Genomic DNA, 25,580 nt, shown 5'->3' with positions numbered 1-25,580 from the left:
TACTATGTGCCATTAAAAGTTTTATATTATTGATTTATTTAATTATCATACAATTATCTGAGGTAAACTGTAATCCCCATTTTATATTTAAGAAAACTTTAAAGCAGAGAAAACATAATACTTGCCAGTTTCACTGATAATATATTTGTCACAATTTGTTGGGGTTCTAGTGAACTCAGATGTAGGCTTCTACACACACATATTTGGTTGTAAGAGACTGAATTGACTGAAATTAAACCCCCAAATATACTTCTAGAATCAACAATTCTTCCTTCAGGTTATTTGACTTTCTTTGATATATCATAAGAAGTGTTCAAGTTATAAAATAAAATGAAGAATGGATCTGAAGGATTCACAGAGAAAAGCAAAATAATATTCTAGCCTTAAATAAGAAGACAAGTCAAGAAAAGTGTCCTTTGGCTCTACATTTGATAAATAATTATTTCACTTACGTTTAGGGGAATGGATGTGCCCTAATGCAACAAAGATGAATTTTGGAATCAAAAAGCCTAGATTCTAGTTCCTATTTATCCCACTCCCTATCTGTGTGAGCTTGAGCATGGCACATTGCATTTCCAATATTAGATGACTCATCTTTAAAATAAAAGTAATGATTCATGCCTTACTGCTCTTAAGTGAATTTTTTTAAGGAACAAAATGATTATTCATGCAACATACTTTATAAATTGTGAAGCACAAAAATGCATTACAAAAATAAGACATTATTAAATCGAAGTCATAGGCTTTGAAATGTTAAATATCAGAATTGCCAATTACCCCACTCAAACCCACAATGTAATGCTGTCTTTATGTACATTGACATCGTACTATTTGCTTGAAATGATTCCATTCAAATGTGTCATGTTAGATTTAAAGTATATCTTATTACTCATAGTTATTCTAGTAGTCATAAAGTCTTAAGTGTATATTAAGATTCAAGTCTAAATAAGTCTAAATCAGCTTACTGGTATTCTGAAAACTTTCTCTGATTTTAATCATGAATAATATTAATAGAATCACATGTAGTGTTCTTACATTAGACTGATAAAAATTAGTATCATCAAGCAGCTGGCTTTCCCATTTCCCATTTAATGCAGAGCAATGCATTAAATTCACCTGAGTTGTATTACCAATCAGATGCTTATGTAGTGAGAGGGAGCCTTTCTTCAGAAATGTATACAGCTTCCCTTAAGAATGTTTATATTCATTAATAAATTTATAAATCTCTCATTTATGACTTCCTAGAAGCATTTTCAAAACAGATTCAGGTAGGAGAGATCCAAATGACAGAGTAGCTAAACACTGTGCCTACTTTCTTCCATAAACACATTAAAATTACAACTAAATTATAGAACAATCAACCTGGAGAACTATCTGAAGTCTAGCTGAACAGGAGTCCTATAACTAAAAATATAAAAAAGAAGCCACATCGAGACTTGTGGGAGGGACGGAGATGTGGAACAGGCCCCAAACCTCCCTGTGGTGGTTGAGAATCAGGAGGGATATCTGGCCATGGAGATTCTCCCTGGAGGAGCGAGGGAACCCAGCCCTCACACTAGGCTTCCCAGCCCAGAATACGTGTGCTGGGAAAAGGAGCCCCCACAACATCTGGCTGTGAAAAACAGTGGGAATTCTAACCATTTGGGTGGTGTGGGAGACTAAGGGAAACCCAGATGTCCTCTTAAACCGTGTGTGCACAGGTTCACTCACTCGCAGGCACTCACCTTGGGCTCCAGCAGAGGGATGGTGACTTGGAGGGCCTCAGAGACATGCAGCGGGGGCAGACTGAGGTGTGTGGCTTTGGTGGGAAAACTGGAAGACAGTCAGCATTTTCCCAATGAGAAGTCTTCCTTCCATGCAGGGCACCATCTTGCCTGTGTTGAGCCCACCCACCCCACAGGCCAAGTTTGAATCTGATTGGTCTGGTGAGATCTGCTGCTCTGCTCTGCTGACTCAGCAGGACTCCGCCCCACACAACTCATGCACGCTGGAGGCACTTTCTCATGAGCTGCCAGCCCCACCCACTGTCATGAGTACCTGAAAGGGCAGTTGCCACATTCATTTCAGCCCCTTCCTGAAAGTCAAGGGGACATTAACCCCTCAGCAGGGTCCCATGTCCCTGCGTGGTACTCGTGATGTGAGCGGGAAACAAAGTCCCCACACTCAGGTTCAGCTAGAGTGAGTAACAGAGCTTTATTTGGGAACCAATGTCCCTCCACAGGCCAATGCTCTGGTAAGCACAGAGGGTTATACAGGATAGAATAGAATTTAATAATGAACCAAGTCCTAGAGTCAGTCGAGATGAAGGTCTCTGATCTGGGAGAGACAACTGGACACATGAAGGGTCTGAGGTAAGCTGGTCTTGCAAGAAAGAACTTCAGAGAGTTCTGGAGTATCAAGGCCCACACCTTGCAGGGGGTCTTAATCAGAGCGCTCAGTCAGACTACTCATGACACTGCTGTTGAGCTCTACTTTTATCCTCTTTTCCTTACACTTGTTTACTTCTCAGGTGATAACCAGAAGTTGTTTTGGTGAACGTGTTTACCACTTAATTTTGCTATTCTCAGTTTCACACAAAAACACAAACATGTTTACTTTCACTTTACTCTTATCAGTCTCACACATGTGCAGCCTAGCTTGTGTCCCTACCAGCAAAAAAACTTGTGTTGCAAGCCTCAATCCAAAAACAACCTTGTTTATAGTATATTTTATATGCTCTATACACCCATATTGCACTCTTCCTTGGAAAACTATTGGAGTTTGGCAGACCCCAGGCAGGCGGCCACTGGCCTCTGTATGCTCTGAGACTTGTGCTGAGTCACTCCAAGTTCAGCACTAGCGCAAAACAAAACCAGAATCTACACTAACCTAGTGACCACAATTCTTACCACTCTAGTGATCACCTGAGACCCTGCCTCACCCAGTGGCATACCACATGAGTCTTTACCTATGGCTGAACCTTATGGGAGCTGGCAGGTGGCAGCAGGCCTCAGGATGTCCTGACTTTTTGCAGAGCTACCCCAAGCCCGGTACTGGTAGCAGCTGACATCAGTTCACAGTGAGGCCTCTCCCAGGGACTTCCAGGTCCAGCACAAGCAGAGAACAACAGCAAATTGCTTTACACCTCCTACCAGGTAGTCCCCGACCAGTCACAGGCAGTGAGTGGCCTGGGCCTACACCGGAGCTCCTTCTGAGATGCCCCAGAATCAATATACTTGGAGGTTGGCTTCAGACCACAGCAAAGCACTGCCTAATTACTCCCACAGCAGCACACATAAAGCATGGTCTCAGCACAAGAGCCCAATGGGGTGAATCCCGCTCCATTTGGTAAGCCCCCTCATGGCATCCCATAAGCTGTGGACATGGCCAAACCCCACAGCCATTCAGCCTGAGGGTCAACCCTGCCCACTAATGTGCCAATAGCAATCAAGGCACACAGAACTCACACAAGGGACACTCCTTGAGCACCCAGCTGAGGGACTAGGGAGACTGTGCCACTGGGTCCCAAAGGGCACCTACTACATAAGACCACCCAGCAAGACTGGGAAACATAACAGATCTACATAATGCATAGGAACAAACAGAGAGGCAGCCAAAATACGAAACAAAGGAATACACTCCAAATGTATGCTGTACACCTGAAATTAATATAAAATAATATTAAATGTTAAAAAAATAACAGATTCAGTTATGCCCAAAATATCGAAACTTACTTGGTTTTAAAAGTTATGGGGCTGGCCGAGTGGCATGTTGGTTGAGAGCTGGCTTGGGACGCCAGAAGGCCCCGGTTCGGATCCCACATATGAGGGCCAGTGACGCTGCCCTCTACAGCTAAGATGCTGAACAACATCTCAACCTGGAGCTGGGCTGCTGTGAGTCGCAGGCTATGGCGTAGGCTGCAGCCCAGCTGCAGTGAGTTGTCATGGGCTACCGTGTGTAGCCAGCAGTCAGCGTGAGCGGCCAGCAGCCGCTGTGAGCGGCCAACCAGAAGCCAGCNTGGGCCAGTGAAGCAACGTCCTCCACAACTAGACTGAAGAACAAAAGGACAGCAACTTGTCTGTTCCCCTTCCCCCAATTCCCCAGTGCTGTTCCCATCTCCCAATTCCCCAATTTAAAAAAAAAATTAAGTTATGTAAGTGCAGCTCTAATGAGATCATTAACTAAAATTCAATACTTTCTCATTCACAGAGCTTGTCCCTCAGAATAAAAGGTTAGGAAAATGAAAATTTACCTTTACATTTGAATAGGATTTTGCAAAGTATTCTCATTTTGTCCTTGATAATGCTATGAGGTACCGTGGGAAGATGCCCATCCTTCAGATATGTGAGGTAAGGACTATTATAAATAAGAGCATAAAGGAAGGGATAAGTTTAAAACACATTTCTTATTAGTGTTAAGTTACATAAATAAACAGGTACTCCCGCTTTTCAAAAGTTCGCATGACTCTACTTTGCTTTTAGGAAAGACTTACATTAGCTCCTGTTTTCACTAATCAAAAGAAATCCAAAGAAAATTGTCACTTTTATGAAAAAAAAAAGCAAAAATATTGTCCAGCATTCGTTCTGCAGCAAGCCATTATAGAGGCAGCTCAGACCAGGAGCAGCGAGACTGGCCCTTCCAAGCTCCTCCTGGGAACTACACTGAGCATCTCAACATCAAACCACCTTAGCTTTGAACTGTGTCTGTGAGCATCTGTACTATAACTTGATTGATTTTTGTGTAACCGTTAGCAAGATGTGTCTTATGCTATTGGAAAAGCCTAAGAGAGCTTGTAAGGGAGTGATGCTCAGAGTAAAAATGGGTATAATTAAGTATATTTGGTATGATTCGGTAATTTAGTTTTGGGGTCTTAGAATGCCCAAAAGTTTTTCCATATAAATTAATGGTAATTTCATTTTCACTCTAGGCCATTCTGGCTTATGAAGGTTTCATAGGAATGATCTACTTTTGGACAGCTGGTGAAACCTGTTATGTGTAAATACCGTGAGGTGGTAAACTGAAGGGGGGAGAAAATGTTGAGAAGGCGAGCATATTTAAAAGTAACTCTTCCAAGTGTGGTGAACTTAGAGTTTGAAACAATAATATCAACTAACTCAAGGAGGGCCTTTAAAATCTTTTTTTAAATATTTCAAAAATCTTTTAAGGCAACAAATTCTCTCCATGGAGTATCCACTCTGCCTGTGCCACCCACTCTCAATTTAGTCATCTTGTTTCTCGCTTTAACTCCTATATCAGATGTTCGAAAGAATTTAGTCATTTGACTTTGGAAAGTACACTGTGTTCTCTGCAAGTTCATGGATTCCATGGAAACTAAACACAAGCATGTTTAGATGAGCTTTAATATAATATATATGTTGAGAGAGAGAGAGAGAGAGAGAGAGAGAGAGAGAGAGAGAGAGAGTACATTTGCTGTGGGAAAACTCCATTTTATATTATATTAAGCTTGGTCAATTTCCTTCAACTGCATTCTCAGTAAATGGATTTGGAAATTTCCACTGCAAGAGTTTGTACTTAGAAGAAAGAGTCAGTAGTATTATCTTGTCTACCACTTACTGACTGGGTGACTTTGCCCAAATTACTTAATTTCTATGGATCTCAATTTATCCACAGGGGGAAAAAAGTAGCATATTAATGGTAGCTGTCTCATAGGATAATTGGAAAAATTGATCAGTTAATATAAGTAAAATTCGTAGAACAGTACCTGCCAAATAGAAAGTGTTCAATAAATTTAGCTACTGTTCCTGTTATCAGATTCATACTCTCGTTGTGCATATGATATAACTGAAATCCAAAGATATACTGGCTGTTACCCAAGAGCATTCAGCAGTGTCTGGTTGAGGCAAGCCTCTCAGCTAGTCTTGTGTAACTCTATTCTTCCTTGAATCAATAACAATCAGCCCTCTGTGTAACAGTGTTCCTTATACACAATTCTGTAATGGTTTTTACACACTAAATTTTGATTATATGTTTCTATCTCGATCCATATCTTCCCTAACTCCAGCCATACATGAGATCATTGAAGCAGGAAAAATGTTTTTTAGTTCTGTGCATAGTGCCCTGGAACATACTAGTAGTTCAATCAATATTGGTTTAGTAAGTGAATGAATGAATGAATGAATGAATGAATGAATAGCATATTCTGTTGATTGAGAAAACCAACCTTATAAGTATACTCCAGGCTCTTCCTGGCAGTCTTTTGTAAGTTGCTCTAACATAGTTCAAACCAATTCAGTAAGGTTAGGAAGACAATTTCAGTAACATTGTCACCCCTCTTTCATCAATGATGCAATTTCTGAGTAAAGCACATCAACTTCTCTTATTTTTTGCAATTATTGACCATCTGATTACAAGCGTGTCTTTGCTTAAGTGGAAACTTGTTTTCAGTTGTTGCTACAATAAAAAAAAATTATATCAACATCATATTGATTCTGCTGTATACTGAATAAAGTCTTTAGCTGCCAGTACCTAACAAAAACGATGCCCAAGGACTGCTCAGCTTGGCATAACATTCAAAGTAGATTGAATAGCTATGAAGTAGGTTTTGGCCTTGTAGACTAAGCATAGAAATGGCAAGCTACTGATTCTTTCTAAAGAGCAGAAAAATAAAGTTAAATAAAGGCATTGAAAACATAAAGAGAAAACATATGAGGAAAATGAGAAGATGAAAACTGAGAAAAGTGAGTAGTTCTTAACCTTCACGACTCAACTGATGTATATTTTTTTATGTCTATCTAGTTTTGAATGTCTAAAAAAAAAAGGACAATTACCCTGGTAAAGATGAAAGGTTGTTATTATGGGGTCTTGTGTTAATTAGATGACAAGTAGAGAAAGTGCTATGGAAGAGAATAATGGGAGAGATATTATAAAAGAAGAAGAAATAAAGTTAACAGGCTAGGATAAATATGAAAGTGGAAAAAGTAGGAAAACATTAAATAAGTTGGTGGGAATACATTTCTTACCATTCTTTTTGTGCATTATGTAAACAAGAAAGAACTATGTTCATAGAGGTCCTCATTACGAGCACTCAACCCCTTGCTGCCTGAATTGCTTTGCTTCTTGAATGTGGCTCAACCTGAAACAGTGTCTAAGGTAGAGAATCCCCCACCCATTTGTCCCTCTGTATGGACTAGTGACCTTACCTTTCCTACCACTTTGAAGTCGAGAGAAAGAGATTACTGAATAAAAGAGAATACAAAAAAAAAATTGACACCATTACTCAACAAATCTGTGTTAAGTATCTCCTCCATACAGGGCATTAGGGAAACAAAGATGGATGACAAATTACCTTCCTATACATTGCTTATCATCTAATATTTTGACAGGCTTAATGTGGTAACCAAAAGAATGAATTATTCCTCCAAGACAATTGAGCTGGTTAGTTTTGTAAACCAGGGTTAAACTTTAGAACTGTCTGTTAATGATATATAGATATATGTTTTAATTTAGCCATGGATTAGAAAATAAGAATCCATATTTTTCTCAACTTTTTAAAATTTCCTAGTTTTAAATTTTTATGTTTTAATTTTTTTATTAAATGTTGTTTTTTTTCTGATAGCTTCACTCTCTCCTTCCCTGAAGGGAAATACACCCATTAAGTGATGAGTCTTGAAAGAAAAATTTTAAATCCAGCATTACAGGTAAGAGGAGTAACCCATTATCATAACTAAGAAAAATAGATTTATTTTAGTTACAAATTGTTAATAATCTCTCAAATGTCATGCTAATGACTCAGTGCTTATTCACCCATCAGAGAAAACATCCCATACTGAGAAGCCTTCAAGGCTACATTAGATCCTCACTTGTCTGAAGGTCACTTGTAATTATTCATTCACCCACCTCACAGAGGCACTGGATGGAATGACTAATATATCATTGATAACTTCTTTAAATGGTACACATTAAAAGCCAGATTCACATCTTGTATTTCTTTATGGAAAGTCATTGAAAAGGTAGGGTAATGAAAGGGTCTTTGGAGACTTTCAGCAAAAGAGCCTGTCTGAGTAGATGAGAAATCATTTTTAAAACCAAGCTCACCAAGAAAGGACTGCAGCTGCCATAAAGCATTGTCCCCCAATGGTATCTTACAAATGCCCTGGACATACATTACATTACATCACTGCAGCCATCTGTACACCCCACTATTTTTTGGTGAGATGTGAGTGTGATCAGATGCATCTCTTGAGACTATTATGATTTTATTTTAAATGGATGTGTTTTAGTGCTTTAGCCTTTAGCACAAAACACTATTGTATTTTAAGACAGAGTTGTTGCCTCTTTGAAAAGTGAAACAAATCTTGAAGTTATGATTTAAATGTACAGTTTTCTTTTAAGAAACTCTATGAAGCCCCATCCCCCCAATTCCCCATTTGTTTTCTGCATTTAAGAAACAAATTAGAGCTTAAATCCATCAGGATTCACACATTTTAAATTGCTCACATTTATTCTTGTGAATTAATAGGAAAGAGTATTTATATAAATGAAGAAAAATATTCTCTGCAGCTTCTAAAGTGAAGACAATCTATGAGCTCAGAGTTAATTAAACATGATGTCAAGGTATTCTGTTTCACATTGAGGTATAGCTCATAAGAAGCTAGAATAAGAAAGAGGAAAACTATTTCTAAAGTGTCAGTGTGTCTTTGGGAGGGAAAAGAGGCTATGGCATTAAGTTCCAGCCAAAATATAGAATCTTCCTAAAGTAGTAGCATCTCACTGACCTTTTGTTTCAACATTCGCTTAATCAGCTCTAAAAGCAAATCACACATGATGGCAAGATTCCTTATGAGTAAGAGTGAAAAATACAAAACGGAGAGGGGAAAAGTGAGGTGCCAGTAAGTGTATAAGAGTCTAACAGGCAGAATGCATGTTCTGCCTCCAAATATATGGCCTCATCCCTGAGACCTCTGAATATCTTACATTTCATGTTAAAAGGGACTCTGCACATGGAATTAAGATAGGGAGATTATTTGGATTAGCTGGGTCCAATCGAATCACACAAACCCTTATAGGCAGAGAACTTTCTCTGTCTGGAGGCCAAAGACATGAATCAGATGACTATCTGAGGAAGCAGGAAATATTAAACAAGGGTGTCAATGGAATTGAGCCCAATTGGAAGAGGGTCTTAGAATTGTGTGGGACTCTCGTTGTTGCCACACCTCTGTAGATACGATCACATGTAATAAAGTACCCCAATGGGAAGTACATTCTCTACCATTGTGATGCTCTAAGGCTCATGAGCCAAGTGGATACAAGAAAACTTGGCAGATTTCCAGAAGGGTGGCTGGGATTATTCTCATAAGGGCTAAAAAGTTAAAAATCAAATTTGCAGCTTACTTTGGCATTTGGGGATTTGAGGTTCTCTGACATAATTCAGGAATGTAACTTGAGGTACCAAGAAAAGTAGTTCTTAATCCTCATTATTTTTCAGAATTAATTATGGATTTTGAGAGAAAAAGAAATTGAGATATTTTATTTTTATCCCAAAATTATAAAATCAGAATGTCTATGGGTGAGGCTTGACATAAGTATTTTTTGAACTCCTCAAGTGAATAAGCTTTATATTTTTGTGAACTCCTCCAGGAATATTGCTTGCACAGCCAAATTTTTGATGAAGGTAGCAGTGATTTCAAGGTTATACAATCTGACAAAAAACTGACCTCCACATACGCTATGCTTGTCATGTAACAACCAGAGAAAGGCAGGGTCGCCATCCTTTTGTGAGCTTATTCCAGGATTCCTATAATAACCTCACCTGCACACATGGCTGGCAAAGGAAATAGAGTGGGCATCTGCAAAATTCCCTCACAAAAAATTCTGGTGCCACTTCAACATGCAGAAAAATTAATGCTCAGAACTTCAATGTTTCAACTTAGAAACATGATTCTTATCAACTGCCCAGATAAAAAAAATGCAAAGCACATACTACCATTACCTAGCATGGTTATAGGCTCATACCAATATTGAATTCCTAAAAGGGAAAAATCTTTGGCAGAATATACTTCTAGATATCTAAATGTAATAAACTTCTGTAGTGAATGATTGACTATAGACTAACTATATAAATATTTAAGATCTGCTGGTCTTAATTTTTTGGTAGTGACCTTCATAATTTGGGACATTTTATTTAGAGAGAAACAAAAAGTAGTTAGGAGTAATACAGAGCGAACTAAAACCTGTTAGTTCCTCTAGGAGAATATTGAGCTGAGAAAAAAACACACACGCAATTCATCCAAAAAGAAACTTGGTTTAATGTAGAGAGAATATTTAATAAAGCCTTATCTCCACAATTTGAGTGTGTATATGTATGTTGTAAAGATGGAGGCAAATTGAGTTTTCACCATTCTTATAAAGTATGGAATGATCCTGGTCCTTTCTCTCAATCAGCTTTGAAGAGTTGCTATTTTTTTTTATGATATGAAGATGGAATTGCCACTTGTTAAAATAGAACTACTGAAATAAGATTATCTAGCAAACTTCAGTAGATGATTTCAAATATTACTGCTCAGTTTAATTGAATTGGCATCATTTATGTGAAAAGCCTTCTTCTAAAAACTAATGAACACTTCATAAGACCAAAAAAGAAAAAAAAGAGAACCAAAACATTAATTTTCTAAGGACTTGTAGGTAAGTAGTGAGACTGCCATAAATATACCTCTGGTATTGACATAAAAATGTGTAGAAACTTTTAATAAAAATTTGTATCTAAAGAAAAATATTTTTGAAGAAAAAGAAAGAGGAAAAAATGGTAATGTGAGGCTGTTTTTAATGACTGATTATCATAACTACAGATACTTGAAGTCAATTTCTGATATAGAAAAAGATAAACATTTTGCTCCCTAGACAACAAAAGGGAGTAGGAGCAATGATAGATACACAAGCTGTGTATAAAACACACTTAATGTTATACAATTTTGTATTAGAAAAATAAAAAAATAATTATTTTTTCTTAATATAAACTATATAAAATGAAGATGGACAAAGCTCTGCATGGTGGAGCATGTGTAATAAAAGCTAAAGCAACAGTACTCAAGGTCAGGTTATAAAAAACCTGAGCGGATATGGTTGGATCAAGGAAGATTAATTGAGGAGCAATTCAGCCAAGAAAATCAAATGGATAAAAAAAGAATTCAGATAATAAGATGTAGAAATAGGATTCTCTGAAGAAAATTCCAGTAGAAATATCTGTTTTCCATGTTAGTTAAATAGATCCAATTTGTTAATCTTCACACATTAAAAAAAGAGTCCCCTCATTAGCAAGAATAAATAAAATTGTGAGCTCCTGGCTTTATTAGGGAGTGGTAAGCTCTGGGTTTCATGTCGGGAGAGTATTGGACTTGGAAATCTTGAGACTTTCTTTAAACTCTGGATAATATAAATGCTTCCAAAGACAAATAGTTAGCATAATATAGCAAGAACTTTAGAGAGAAGATAACTTTTAAACATGCTAAAGCTATAATTGATAGCAATTATACATTAAAAATAAAAGTACACCAATATACTAAAGTGAGAAATTTGTCTAACACTTAGAATTTTAATATATATCATAAACAGATGGAGTTTATTTTTTAAAATTTAGTATTTCTGATAGTGCTTATGATAGGTTACTTAATATAAATAAAATAAGCACATTATTTGTATTTGAGAATCATAATGAGAAATATTATTTTTAAATAATTAATAAAAAGTCAGTATCTCAAAAATCCCTTTACTTAAAGGTGAAGGTCTCTATAAAGTTTAGTTACTCTGAAAAATGATAAGCATTCAGAATAACAATTTTGTGTACAAAAGAGTATAATAAAGATTCATGTTTTTAAAACATTGGTATTAGGAGGCAAGCTATAAATCTACAAAACAAATAAAAAGTATAATGCTACATAATTTGAAATAGAGCTTGATAATGTTTAAAATTTCTATAGGCCACAAATGTATTCTGTGAGCATCACATATTTTTTTATGTTTCCCAATTTTTAATCCCATTATTCATTTAAAAAGGTGTATCATAAGTATATTAAGTTAGAGTAAATTTGGTTCTTTAATAATGTACTAACCTTTTAGCTGGGTTTGTATCATATAGTGCCCATAATATATTTAATTCATTAATAAGAAAGCAATTATTTTCAATTCCATTTTGACAGATGGACTTCTGAAACTTGTTTACAGTCAATAAGTTGCAATGTCTTCAGTTAATGTAGATAAAGAAATAAAATCACAATGTGATCCTGTTATTTTGTAGGACAGTAAAAAGCTTAAATGTGCTCCATCCAGTGTCAATTGTGCATCCATCTTGGAAACTAAGTGTTCTGCCAGGGGAGCTGGCATTCACATTCACAAAGGAGACACAATTTTTGCTTTGCTTCACCACGCTCACTTTGAAAATGTACACCAGGAGAGGTTCAGCAATTCCACTCTGTGTGAGGCTACATGTGCTTTAATAAATCAAATGCATGGTGGGAACCTTAGTTTGAATATGTTAACCTTGAGAAATAACAAGTCATGAAGGCCTTGAAAAAACGGCTAAAAATAAAAGATGAGAAGCAAATATAATTTTCTCTTTTATTTCAAGCTCTGAAGTCTGTATCTATCAAATATTAAAACAGCATTACTTTAAAATGTTCAAATGAAAAAGGCAAACCATGTATTCTTATTTAATTGCCATTCTGTTATATAACACAGACACATGTTTATATATCAAATCCATTTTAACATTAGTCCTAAACACCTTTTCTCTGACGTAACCAAAATAAAAATAATGAAATACTTTTCTATCCTCCATATTTTTCTGTAACCTTGTAAAATTCATCAGGAAGTCACTATTTCTTAACCTATGAAAAATATGGAATTGATACACATACAATGAATTATATAGTAATCCATTCTGGTCTAATGACAGGAGTTAGAGGGAGCTGGATGAGGAAAGTTACTTTATCCTTAATCTTATCGGCAAGGGTCAATTTGGAAAATATTATAGGATGATGACATTTTCAAGGCCCTATTAGATAGTAAGCGCTCAGTGATAAATAAGGATATATTATCTTTGGTTCCAAGGTGGAGTTAGGTATTGGGTTTTCAGGATGCTGAAACCCTAACATAACTTTTGTCTGACTTTTTAGATCTGTAATTGTCACAGTTCTTGGTATACAACTGGCTCAGAGTGAAAAGGTCTTCCTTGTGCATAAGAAATCCAGAATTCTTAAGACAGAGGAGCAGACATGATTGCAAGTTGCTAAGAGTGAGAAAGCAGGCTGACAGCAGTAAAGCCAAAGCCATCTAGACCATCAAGAATTAAGGAGGGGCAATCTTAGCAGTATCATCAGAACATGGCATCCTGTAATTCCCCTTTGAAAGGCCCATCACACCTGTAATTTCTTGATAACAAATGTCTTTCTCAATAGACACTTAATTGAAAATTGGAATTATTGTAGTCCATCCTATTCAATGCAGTTCTCAATGCCTTGAGGAGTACTTAACATATAGTAGATGCTTAATATTTATTGATTTATAAATTGGCCAAGAAACTTCTTCCCAGTCAAGTTGGGGCTCAAGGAAACAGGGTAGTGATTCAACTCCTAAGGACTGCCATTTTTCCAGTCAGAAGAGAATACAAAAGTGGAGTTGTTGAACTCCAATTATCCTTTTTCTCATTACTGCCTCTCTGATGCAACATATTCTTAGTTTTGTCAGGTCCATAAAGAGTCAGCAATTTTGAAACCCTCAAGATTATCTCTAAGTGGATATTTTTAGGGTTACCATGGCAGGCGGCACAGCATGCTGATATTTCTTACAATCCCTTAAAAGAAAAAAAGAAAAGAAAACCTTCAATGAATAAAAATAAAATATTTTCTCTGTACAATCATGTCATTTAATCACAATTTTTACTCTGCATCCTCATTTTGGTTTTAATCAACTGTATAGACAACATCCAATAGTCATCTCAATGTAATTCATTTTTATTGCAGATTCTAATCACTAATTTAAAAATTATTTATTGAGAATCCAAAATGTACTAGGCACTGTTCTGGACCGTGAAGTTACAGCATTGAACAGGACTAATCTTGTCCTTCATGAATCTTAAGAAATCAATAGCGAACGTGAAGTGTGTGTGTGTGTGTGTGTGTGTGTGTGTGTGTGTGTGTGGTTTGACAATGTTGAATACTGTAAAAACAATAAAGCAAACAATAAAGGGATTGTTCATGATTGGATATGGAGGAGGTACATTAAACAAAGCAGTCAAGAAATTCCTCTGTAAGGAGATGACTTTTGAACTGACTCAGCTTATAGGAAAGAGAAAATTATGTGAGAATCTACCAAAAAGCATTTCATGTGGACCAGTGTAAAGGCTGTGAGGTGGAGATGAGTTTGGCCCATTTAAGACAATACCCATGTTGTTGGAGTGGGTGACTGGGTGAATCAAAAGGAATTAGGAATCATTAAATGCAGGATTTTATAATCAATGCTGAAGACTTCCTGTGTTATCCATAATGTGATGGGAAGCCTTTGAGGGATTTGTTTTGATGATGAGTGGCAGATGTAGTCTTGAAGAAGGATATCATCATATTTTCTTTTTCATTTTAAAACATTTCTTTAAGTGCTTTGAAGCAAATATGCTATTGGTAGCTATAAAGAAAATAGGAAGACCAATTAGAAGACCAATATATTAGCCCAGGCAAGAGATAATTATTACTTGGGTTAGAATCCTGATAGTATAGATGGTAAAAATAAGATTGCATTTTGATATATATAGATGCTAAAGTCTACAAAACTTGCTGACTGACTGGATAATGGGAATTCAGGAAAGTGAGAAATTAAAATAAAATTAAAAAGCTTAAGGTTATTGCCTGAGCAACTGAATGTGTGGTTGTGCCTTTTATTAAGATGGAAGCAGCTAGGAGGGATCAGATTTGGGCATAAAAATGGGTAGTAATAAAAAAATTATGTATATATATATATTTTTTCAGATATACAGTTCAGAGATGATAAAGGTTTGAGAGTTGGCATAAAATTATAATGTATTCAAAGTCATAAAAGAGGATGGTATTGCTTTGGGATATATGATAAGTAGAAAAGAAGAGAGCATTGCATGTGATAATAATTCAAGTGAAAAAAAGTAGGATATGCAAGAAAGAAAAATTTTATATAGTCAATGAAGTAGAAGGAAAACAAAAGGAATTGGTGTCTTAGAAGTCAAGTAAATGGGGACTGACTGGCCAAGAACAAAAGAGTAAATGTTTGTGTTTGTTGCTGCTGAGTGTTTGAACATGATGAGGACATACATTTGATCATTGGATTTTACACAACATGGATCTGTTGATGACCTTATCGAGAGCAGCTTCAGTGGTGTGGTGGTGGCAAACACCTAATGCTAATACATGAATAAGGCAATTAAGAGATGAACAAGTAATCAGTAAACATAAACCTATCACTCATGGAGCTTTCTTTCCAAAAGCTACTGAGAAACGTTATGGTAACTGGAGGTAAAGGGGGTTTTAATGATAAGGCCATTCAGTGTTTTTTTTATTTATTTTATTTTTTTTTATTTTGAAAATGACCCAGTAGAAAAGGGAAAACTGGTGACAATGGGGAGAGAAGAAATAATTTTAAGAGCAAAGTCTCTAAACAAGAGAGAAGTGTCTGGGTCCTAGGTTGAGGGGTTATTGCTCCATGGAAAGAATGATTTATATTGTGAGAGGAAAATAATGTAAATAACAAGGTTACAGGTGGGTAACAGGTTTACTGATAGAAATAAGAGATCATTTTCTTTTCATGGCTATTTTTTATTAAAATAAGATGCTTTATTATTATTATTATTATTATTATTATTATTATTACTATTATATTATTATTTGGACCACCAGATATGAGTGGAGAGTGGAAAGAGGTTTTAGAGTTCTAAAAATATCTGCAAGAGAGCCATTTCAATAATTTTAATGATGGGTCATGAGATCTAAGCTAATAAGTAAAAGAGATAAAAATGTGGACAGAGACAATAGACAGTGAATAAGTGGTGGGACAACAGATTCAAACTCCTTTGCAGTTGAAAAATTATTACAGTGGAGTCCATAGAAAAAATAAGCTGGGAAAAATTTGAGATGGTATCAAGAATGCAGGATGCTTGAATTTAGGCATTTGGAAGTAGGCCCATTATTGGCAATGGCAAATTCTAATGTATGACCATAGGACTGGATATCTGAGACAGGGTAGAGGATATGTTGATTAATGATATGGTCAAAGAATGGAAACCAGCATTACATGAATCACCTAAGTCATTCTTGAAATTGCCAGGAATGAGGCCAGGAGTCCCCTGTAGAGGAAGACAGTGAGCCAGTTGCCAAACATTTTAATGAGTGAGGGGAGTAATGGTGAGGTATTAAATGACTGCGCAAGAAAGCCTCATGGGTGGTATAGTGTGATGGCATGCAATTCTTTGGCACTGTTGTGATTGACATGTAGTGAGAAAATCTACTGAGAGCTTAAAATCAAGGAGGGCACCTCCAGACTTCATGGGACACGGGGCATAGCAGCAAAGGTGTCTCCACCTTAGAGCAGGGGAAGCTGTAGTCTTCAGAGATAGCTGAGTTTCAATAACACAAGGAAGGTGAAAGGTTCCTTCACACATGATGTTGAGGCTATGTGAACTTTGTTGTTCACAGAAAATGAGCTCTAGAGATCATAGTAGAGAACCCATTTTTGTAGATTGGGAATACTCAAATAATAATAAAAAGTACAATTATAATGATGATAATGTTAGTCACTAATATGCATTGGCTACTATGCACCAGGCATTATGTTAGGTCCTTTGCATATATTATTTAAATTTATCCTTACAACATCCTACTATACATGTTTTATGGCTATAACTTATCCAAGATTTGAATCCATGTCTCCCTAACACAATTATCTAGATTTCTATTAAAAATTGCCTTGTTTTTCATTACTGCAGTCATTCTTGAGCTGTGTGTCTTTTTATTCATGTTGGCATAAGTCTGTAGAATGCTATGGCATTTAACTGTAAGTTTAAGAGTTATATGGGCTATATTACAATATAAGTTAGTATCATTATCAGAAATATCTGAGTATTTTGATCAGTTACAAACAAAAGTTTGACCTTAGTGATAACTTTATCTGTTTATTGGTGAATTCAAAGGAAAGATTGCCAACATTCACTTACCCTCCCCCATTTATATTTTCCTTCTTTTTCCAGATACCAAAGCTAGGGCCACTGGGACTCTGAGGTTTTTTTGTGTGTAAATCCACCATTTGTCAATTTGTTGATAGAACAAATACTTATTAAATCCTCATAATATATCTTAGGCACTGTGCTAACACAGTGGAGAGTGAGACTGATATAATTCTTTGCATCTTAGAGTGCAGAGCCCAGTATAGAATATACACTAAATGGATAATTGCACATTTTTTAAATTTAAAGTATGATTGTGCAAGTGATTTAGATGAAAAGTACAAGTTCCAACATGAATATATAATAGAACGATGCAGCTATCCTAAAATAACGTCCTCCATAGAGTTGCACGTCATGTGCAGTTACTCTCAGTGGTGTGTTTGCTAAGAGGAAGATGGAATCCATTACCGATCCCATTTATCTCTGGTTAGGTCAGATTTGTGCAGAACCAAAGCCAAGCAAGGGTTGAGTGATTATATAACTGATATAGATTTTAAAACTTCCAATCGATCCTGCAGGCCACAAAACCCAATCCTCGCAGCTTTTGCAGCAAGTCAGACAACACAGGAAATAAGACCCAGGCCTCTGGCCCCTAATCCAGTTTGTATCTCGTAGACCACAGGCCATTTCAGGATTAATGTTATGATCCAACAATGCTGAATAAATCCTTGTATTATACACACAACTGCTTTCTGCATTAAAGGAAAAATTCTTCCATTGACCTTGGACAGCAAAACATTATGAAAAAAATAGCCACATCCTCTATTCCCAGGCTAATCTATCAGAAGGATCAAGAAATATTAGCAAACAGTGATCAAAAGCCTGCACAAGACATGTCGATGTTCTGGCCTGAGAGTGGTTTTGTCCTGATAACTATATTGGCTCACCTTTAGAAACAAAATGTGTAATTTAAAGTGCCTTTCATAAGTTATCAGGAGTTAAAATTTCCTGCTGGAAATCAAAGTTTGATCATTGCAGAATTATAGAGACCAGGTGTCTTGACTAGTCCCAGACTTCTTCCCAGCTTGTTACCTGGACTCGGCTAGCCTATCCATTTTACAAGCAATGGAGACCAGCACAACTAAAACCATCTTTTCGCCTTTTAGTTCCAGCCCTTTGGCAAAAGAATATAAAGGAGGCCGACCTTAAGGGTTATCGCTTCTAATGTCTTAGCTGCCCCTTAATAAGTATGTATTCAGAGCACATGGACCATAGTGAGACAGACATTGTTACTAATATAGAACAAGTCAAAAATACAAAGAATTTTAAATGTCTCAGATTCTTTCAAAATGATTTTGGAAGGGTTTCTTCTTCTAAACCTGAGTCTCCTGCTGCTCCTGTAGGTAATAAGAGCTCTACAGTGCCAGACAATGGTGACTGTGATGAATGGTCTTCATAGTCAAAGGTGCCCTGAGTGAAAAGCAAAGCAATGAAAAGCTGGTTGCACTCGTGTGATGACAGTCTCGGAGGCAATATATGTCTGTGCATGTACTTTTAAAGCCACATCTTTTAAGTTGATTGTTAAGCAGTTAACTGTTAATACCTCGAAATGTTCCATTCTTTGATGGTGGCAAGAAAACTTTCCATGCAACTGTAAACCTAAAGCTGTCGTCGGTTGAGCTTAAATCATTTCATTACTGCTGCTTAACATGAGAGAGCTTAAGCTTTAAAAAGTCTGAAGAAAATAGGTATTTCTATGAATCAGGGAAAAGATTATTCACTATAATTGGCATTAATGTACAATTTACATAATAAAATGTGTCTAGTTCTTAACAAGTCCTAATAAGTAAAACTAAGAGTGAGAAGGATTATCCCACAAGACCAAACATAAAAATACTATCTTTATCGTTAGTTATTATTTTAGAGGTTGTTATAATTTCTTTAAATGACTGGCTAGAGTTTCTTCAAGTCAAGTTTAAAAGGCACCGAGGCTAATCAGCAAAAAGTTCAAAAAGGTTATTTCGTTAGTGACCTAGTTATGTTGTTCCATTAAGTACCAGAGGAATCAAATCTATATTAAGTTGACATTTTAAAAAAGAAAAAAAAGGAACTCTTAAGCCAGTAAGTTTCCCCTCAAATCCCGCTATAGTGTAAAATTGTATCAGAAGTATTACACCACTACCTACATCAATAAAATGCCAGTTTGACATATTATAAAGAAAAATCAGTTACACTTCAATAAGCCCAACTCTCTAGAAAGAAAAAGAAGTGAGAGGTATGTAGTATGCCCCATCCACAACATATTGTCAGAGACCACAGAGCCATATAATTCTGCTATGGCATAGCAGTCTTTATTTCAAAGGGAGTGCTTTCCAGCACGAGGAATCTCGTTTCCTTAGATGCTACATTTTAATAGTGTGCCAAGACAGCCAGGTAACTCTGAGGAATAAAGAGTGAAATTAGATTGGGATTGTGGTCTTCTATACCATTTTATTCTCCTATTCCAATCTTGACTGCACACACATTTAGAATCTAACTTGCATTTCCATATTCATAATAAGCTTTTCATTTGGATAATGAAGATAACCTTCTTTAAGAAGACCCCATGACTGCTAACATTTGATCATTAAAAAATTTAAAGAATAGGATCTCAGACTTTATTTACAGCACCTGAAGTGCAAGCATAGAAGCCAATTGCAAATTTTCTATTCATTGAAGCCTTGGAAGAATGAAGAGGTATAAATAATCAGACAACTCTAGATAGACAATAAATCTGCTTCTGGCTTTCTTTCTTTCTTTCTACTGAAGTTTCATAAGGGAATCCAGGATATTGTGGGGGCCTGTTCCTGACCTTTGAAGTTGACATGAAGGGGGTATGCATTCACTTCTAGCAAAGCCGAAGAAGAATACTAGAATGCACAGGCTATTTCTTTGATCCAAGTTAAATTTCTCATGTATTCTATGATCTGTTTAATTTAGGGATTTGGGATCTCCCTCTGGATAGGTAATGACATTCTCTTGACATAACACATGGTCCTTTCTATTCACAGATCAAAGGTGACCAGACATCTTATGTTCTATAGTCCTTTAGCTTTACTATAACCCTCCTTACTATCTTTGAGATGTAAAAACAATTCAGGCTTCATCATTGATGTTACCAAACATATATGTCTACTAATATCAGGGTTCACAAAACAAAAAGCAACAAAAAACAACAACAACAACAAAAACAACCTTCATCTATTGGGAGATAAAAACTGTCTTCATGGTAAGGTTAACTGTTCACATGGGCTGGGAAAAATGGCTAGCATTTCTCTGACAGAGTTGTGAAGGATGTTCCAGGTAAAGGAGTGCATATTAACAATGGTATTTGAGGTAAACTAATTGAGTTGAACATTGGAGAACTGTGAGATAATAAGTTGAAAAGTGAGCTTGAGGCTTTACAATGGAAGGCTTTGAGAAAAAGGAGGAGGTATTTTTTTCTTATTCAACATGCAGAAGCTCAAAGGTATTGAGATATTGAGCAATAATCATACAATCCAAACTTTATTGTGCAAAATTAATCTAACTGTAGTGTGTAGGAAAACTGTAAAGGGGAAAGGACAAAGGAATCTATTTAGGCAAAAGATACTGAAGGCTAACTATGGTTTGAACATAATAAATGGAACAATTCTTACACTCTCTTCCAGTTCTTTGCTCAGGTTGCTCTGTCTTCACTACTTGTTTTCTATCCTCCAAATTCAGCTAATGAAGAATAATTCCATACTTGAAAGCACAATTCAAATCTAAATTTTAACAAGAATCTCTGAGATCTATAGGGAAACTCCCTAATGCCTTCATTTTTTTAACTATAATGTTATGTGGCTCATGGCAGACACCAAACAATATGAGTCAAATAACTGAATGCAATAACACATACATATCTTCATTGTGTTAAAGTTATTTTTGTATGAATTTTTCTTATGCAATCAGGAGAAAGGGTCATTTTTAAATCTTTCATCTTTGCAAGGAGATTTGCTTATAGTAGGTAGTAAAAAAACTGTTGAATTAAACTCTCAAATTTTCTGAAGATGTATTAATCTAATAAAGCCATATGCGAGCATGCATAATATTATACATAGTTGAATTCATTATTACATACTATCACATAGACTTGTATTCAGACACTAAGATATTGAACAAAACATTTTAGAATAAACCATTTCTCTAGATTTAAGTTAAATAAGGACTGATTTTCATCAGAGGATCACAAAAGACCAAGATAATTGAAAACCATGGTAACAAGGGAAGCTAAAACTTAGACTTTAATTATGAGTTTATTCTAGTTACCAATTTATTGCTTCCCAACTTCAAATCTACCCTTCTTCCCATGCTTTATGATGCTGGAGCTAGACCCTGTCAACCTCTCTCTTTTAGTAACAGCACAGTGATAGTAATGGATGCTAGAGGGATCTCAATGTAGGTTCCCAGTGATTTTCACCATTATCCTAGTGATCGCTTGCCAGCACCACAGCAGGCAGCTTTCCAGTTAGCTTTCTCATTTTACAGCGAGCAGCTTCTTAGTGACTTTCATGGCCACTTCATTAGACCATTAGACTAGAGCCCTCGTGAGTTTTATCAGCATTCCAGGGGTGGTTTACTGTGGTACCTCAGTGAATTTCTCTGTCATCCAAGGTGGCCTCAGTCACATCTTTCAGAGGAGGTCTGAGTCTCAGCTTTGTGCTAGAGGGTAGGAGGAACCCACTATCAAGTTTGTGTTTTACTTGTGTTCTCTCCCTCAGCTCCGGAGATAATGATGTTCCCTAACTGTGTTATTCCTGCATTCTTTGGGGTCTCTTTACCTCTTCAATAGTTGATCCTTTTACCAATTTAATACATCTTAATATTAAACTTTTCCTGTTCAAATACAGGTGTGTTTTTTGTCTACTGAATGGACCTTGACTTAAACAGTGTGTAAGGGGACTTTCTGGAAGCAGGCAACCATTACAAGAAAAATAAGATGTTTGTATTCCAATATTGGCTAGGTCACACAAAGGACCTTTCTGTTTCAAATGGAAGACTCAGGATCCTTGCTATATCTGTAGCCCTACCAAGAAATTCCTTATAAATAGGTCCCCTTCACCGTGAATACAAATGAATGAATGTCTTTTGCAGAGCCAGCAATCTTATAAACATTCAGTGGCTTTTGAAATATATTGGCAATATTTGCTCTTCCCAAAACAGATGCTCTAAGTTGATGGTTACCAAATCAATCAATCAACAATCAATCAATCAATCAATTTCCCTGTGATGGAATAATGAGTCATGGTTAATAGATAGAGTCTAAAACAGGACCCACTAAGCAGGAACCATGAGAGAGTAGGAAGCACAAATAAGTAGAAAACACAAGGTAAAATACCCTTGTTACTTGCTCTCATAAAAGCCTACACTTTTCTTTCTATTTTTTAATTGAGGTAACATTGGTTTATAACATTATATTTGTTTCAAGTGTGCAGAATTATAATTTGACACCCGTATATACTATTGAGTTGTCAGAAAAGTCATGATGTATATTGTCTATGTTTTTAAAAGGTCATTTATTTATATAAAGAACAAAGATCAATCAATGATATATTGCTTGTTTTGTATGATAACCTTTTGCCATCTTTCAGTGAGCTTCATAATTACTCATTCATAGAAGGACTTGTCTTTATTTGAGAAAAACTGAACAAGGTGCTGATTTACAGCCTCATCTGAATTAAACGTTACACCATGGAAGGAGTTTTCAAGAGAGTAAAACAAGTGGAAGTCTGAAGGCACAAGGTCAGGTGAGTATGGTGGCTGTGGCAACATATCCCATCCAAGCTCCAATAATTTTTGATGGGTGATCAAACTTGTGTGTGATCTTGCATTGTTGCGATGGAATACAACTCCTTTATGATTAAGGAGCTCTGGGCATTTCTGGATGATGGATTCATTCAAACTGTCCAATTGCTGACAGTACACATTCGAATTGATTGTTTGGTTCCTTGGTAGGAGCTTGAAAAACACGACACCTTCAAAATCCCACCACACTGAGAGCATAATCTTCCCCTGATGAATGTCTGCTTTTGATGTCGTTTTAGGTGAATCATCATGTCGGGACCAAGACCGTTTGCACACCACATTGCACAAACAATCCACTTCTCATCACCAGTTATCAGTCGCTTCAAAAAAGGATGGTTTTCCTTTTGTTTAATGAGCATATCACAGATGTTTATACGCTTCATCAAATGATCCCCTTTGAGTTCACGCAGAACCCAAATATCAAGCTTGCTTATGTATCCCAGCTTCTTCAGGTGGTTGTGAACACTTGAATGATGGCTATTCAATGTTTCTGCAATCTCGCATGTTGTGTAATGCAGGTTTGACTTGATCAATGCCTTTATTTTGTCATCATCAACCTCCGTGGGCCTCCCTGACTGAGGAGTGTCATTGAGATCAAAATCACCAGCACTGAATTTCGTGAACCATCATTGGCACTGACCCTCTTGTAGACCATTGTCACCATAAACTTTATGCAACTTTTCACAAGCTTGACACATGTTCTTCCCTTTATGGAAGTAAAACAGCAAAATATGGCGAAAATGCACAGTTTGGTTCCATCTCCAACTTGTAAAAAATCCAAACTCAACCAAATCGCTCAATTTTTTTTTAGACTGAAGCTAGACTTGTCAGCTGTCAAATGACATAGCAATAACATAGATGCGAATGACTCTAGTACTTCCAAAAATGAACTAGCACCATCTGTTGCAGAAATGCTTCATGACTTTTCCGACAACCCAATACATCATGTTCACCATCAAAAGTCTAGTTTCCATTTGTCACCATACAATTGACTTCCTTTACCCAGTTCACCCTCCCTCCACCTCTTTGCCGTCTGGTGACCACCAATCTGTTGTCTGCCTTTTACATAGCATTATCTTAAACACATTGTGGACCAACGATGCAGATTTGCATCTATACATTAAGGGGGAATGTTTCCAGAGGTATCATATGCTCAAGCAGTACTAGGGTCTTTGGTGAGTATTTCCTGAAATTTTCAGTTCACAAAAATAGTTAGCGAATTTGTTATAAATTTTTAAAGAAACAGTATAAAAGTTGATTTCAATGGTTTAAACCCCGGGAACATGCATTTAAACAATTTAAATGCCCTTTCCTCAATGTGTTAAGTGTGTTGCTTATGAATTACATTTAGATACTTTTTTTCCCCACCAGGCTCTGAGCTTCACAAGAAGAAGGATTGTGTCTGTCCTGCTTTCATAAATCCCACTCAATAGCTATTTCGTGAATAAATGAAAGATTGAATGTCATTAGAAGGCAGTTGTATCAAGAATCATAGAAAAGTATTCTTAAAACTCATAATGGAAATAGTACAGAAAATAACACCTGAGAGTAGCAGAGGGGTTACCAATAAGGTAACTTAGTTGAGTCTTGCATAGTATCCTGAAATATATTTCAGTCACCATGAATCCTAGCTGATTTCCTGTAAAGCATGGTAGTGTGGGTGATTCATGACACTGTCACTTCCCCAAGTATTCTTACATTTTACTGGAAAGGAATTCAGCCTTTGGTCTTTGTTCCTTGCAACCAAGAAGAGACTGTCAAATGCTCAACTTTGTATTCTGATTTTAAGTACTTCAGTTGCTAGTCATGAGGATATTGCTGGGCTTATACAATTACCCAACTCTCCTCAATGGGCACACATTTTAAAATAACAGTGATACAGGGACCAGACATTTAAGTGGTAAAAGAAAAATGATGCACACTCTTAGACTTTGAGTCTCCCTTAGCTTTGTGCTTCTCTTAGCTCTGTGCCAAAAAAAAGGTATACACATTTTAAGAAAGAAAAACTGTATTAAAATTGTAGTACTTGATATATACCAATAACAAAAGATGAATACAAGTCCTGTTTGACTTCTGCAGGTGCTCAAAGTGGTTACCATCAGCATCCAGACACTTCTGATTATGGCAATCTACTGCTTGAGCAACGTTGACCAAAGTGTCCACTTATATACATTTTTTGGCACCCCCCAGGATATTGCACAAAGTAGGTGGTCTTTAGTTTCACACTATCACAGATTAAAGACCACCTACTTGGTGGCATTATTAACTATTTCTAAGAAAACAATGTATCAATAGATTTCATATTTGTGCTGCTTATAAATTTCTGCCACTGAAGTTTTTAACAGTTCTACTGGTTTCAGGTCTAATTTCTTGCCCCAGAGATGTAGATATCTAACATTAGAGAGCCCTGAGAACATAATAAAATACAGTTCCTTGCCCTCAGGAAAATTCCAGTATGGCTATGGAATAATCAGGATACACAAAGACCCTTTTATCATATACTTTCCTTTATTATAATTTTGCTTAATGTTGACCAGTTGCAATGGCTTGATCACTTAAAGCTATTGTGATAAATGATAGCTCATGTTCATATTCTGGTTTTAAA

General features: G+C 36.4%; 1 long non-coding RNA gene across 4 annotated transcripts in view; it reads right to left on the bottom strand.

The window, feature by feature from the left end:
• LOC109385435 (uncharacterized) overlaps positions 1 to 25,580 on the bottom strand; it is a 336,203-nt gene that overhangs the window by 225,938 nt on the left and 84,685 nt on the right. Inside the window, exon 4 of one of the 4 annotated variants that reach the window (XR_002124619.1) lies at positions 1,733 to 1,812. The exons of the other annotated variants lie outside the window; for them this stretch is intronic. This is a non-coding gene — a long non-coding RNA (uncharacterized LOC109385435). Of the gene's footprint in view, positions 1 to 1,732; positions 1,813 to 25,580 lie in introns of those variants that run through there. 4 annotated transcript variants of the gene reach the window in all.

The sequence above is a fragment of the Hipposideros armiger genome, unplaced genomic scaffold (assembly GCF_001890085.2).
Source record: "Hipposideros armiger isolate ML-2016 unplaced genomic scaffold, ASM189008v1 scaffold_115, whole genome shotgun sequence".
Classification (NCBI taxonomy): Eukaryota; Metazoa; Chordata; class Mammalia; order Chiroptera; family Hipposideridae; genus Hipposideros; species Hipposideros armiger.
The sequence above is the reverse complement of the archived record's forward strand: the minus strand, read 5'-3'. Positions and strand labels throughout refer to the sequence as shown.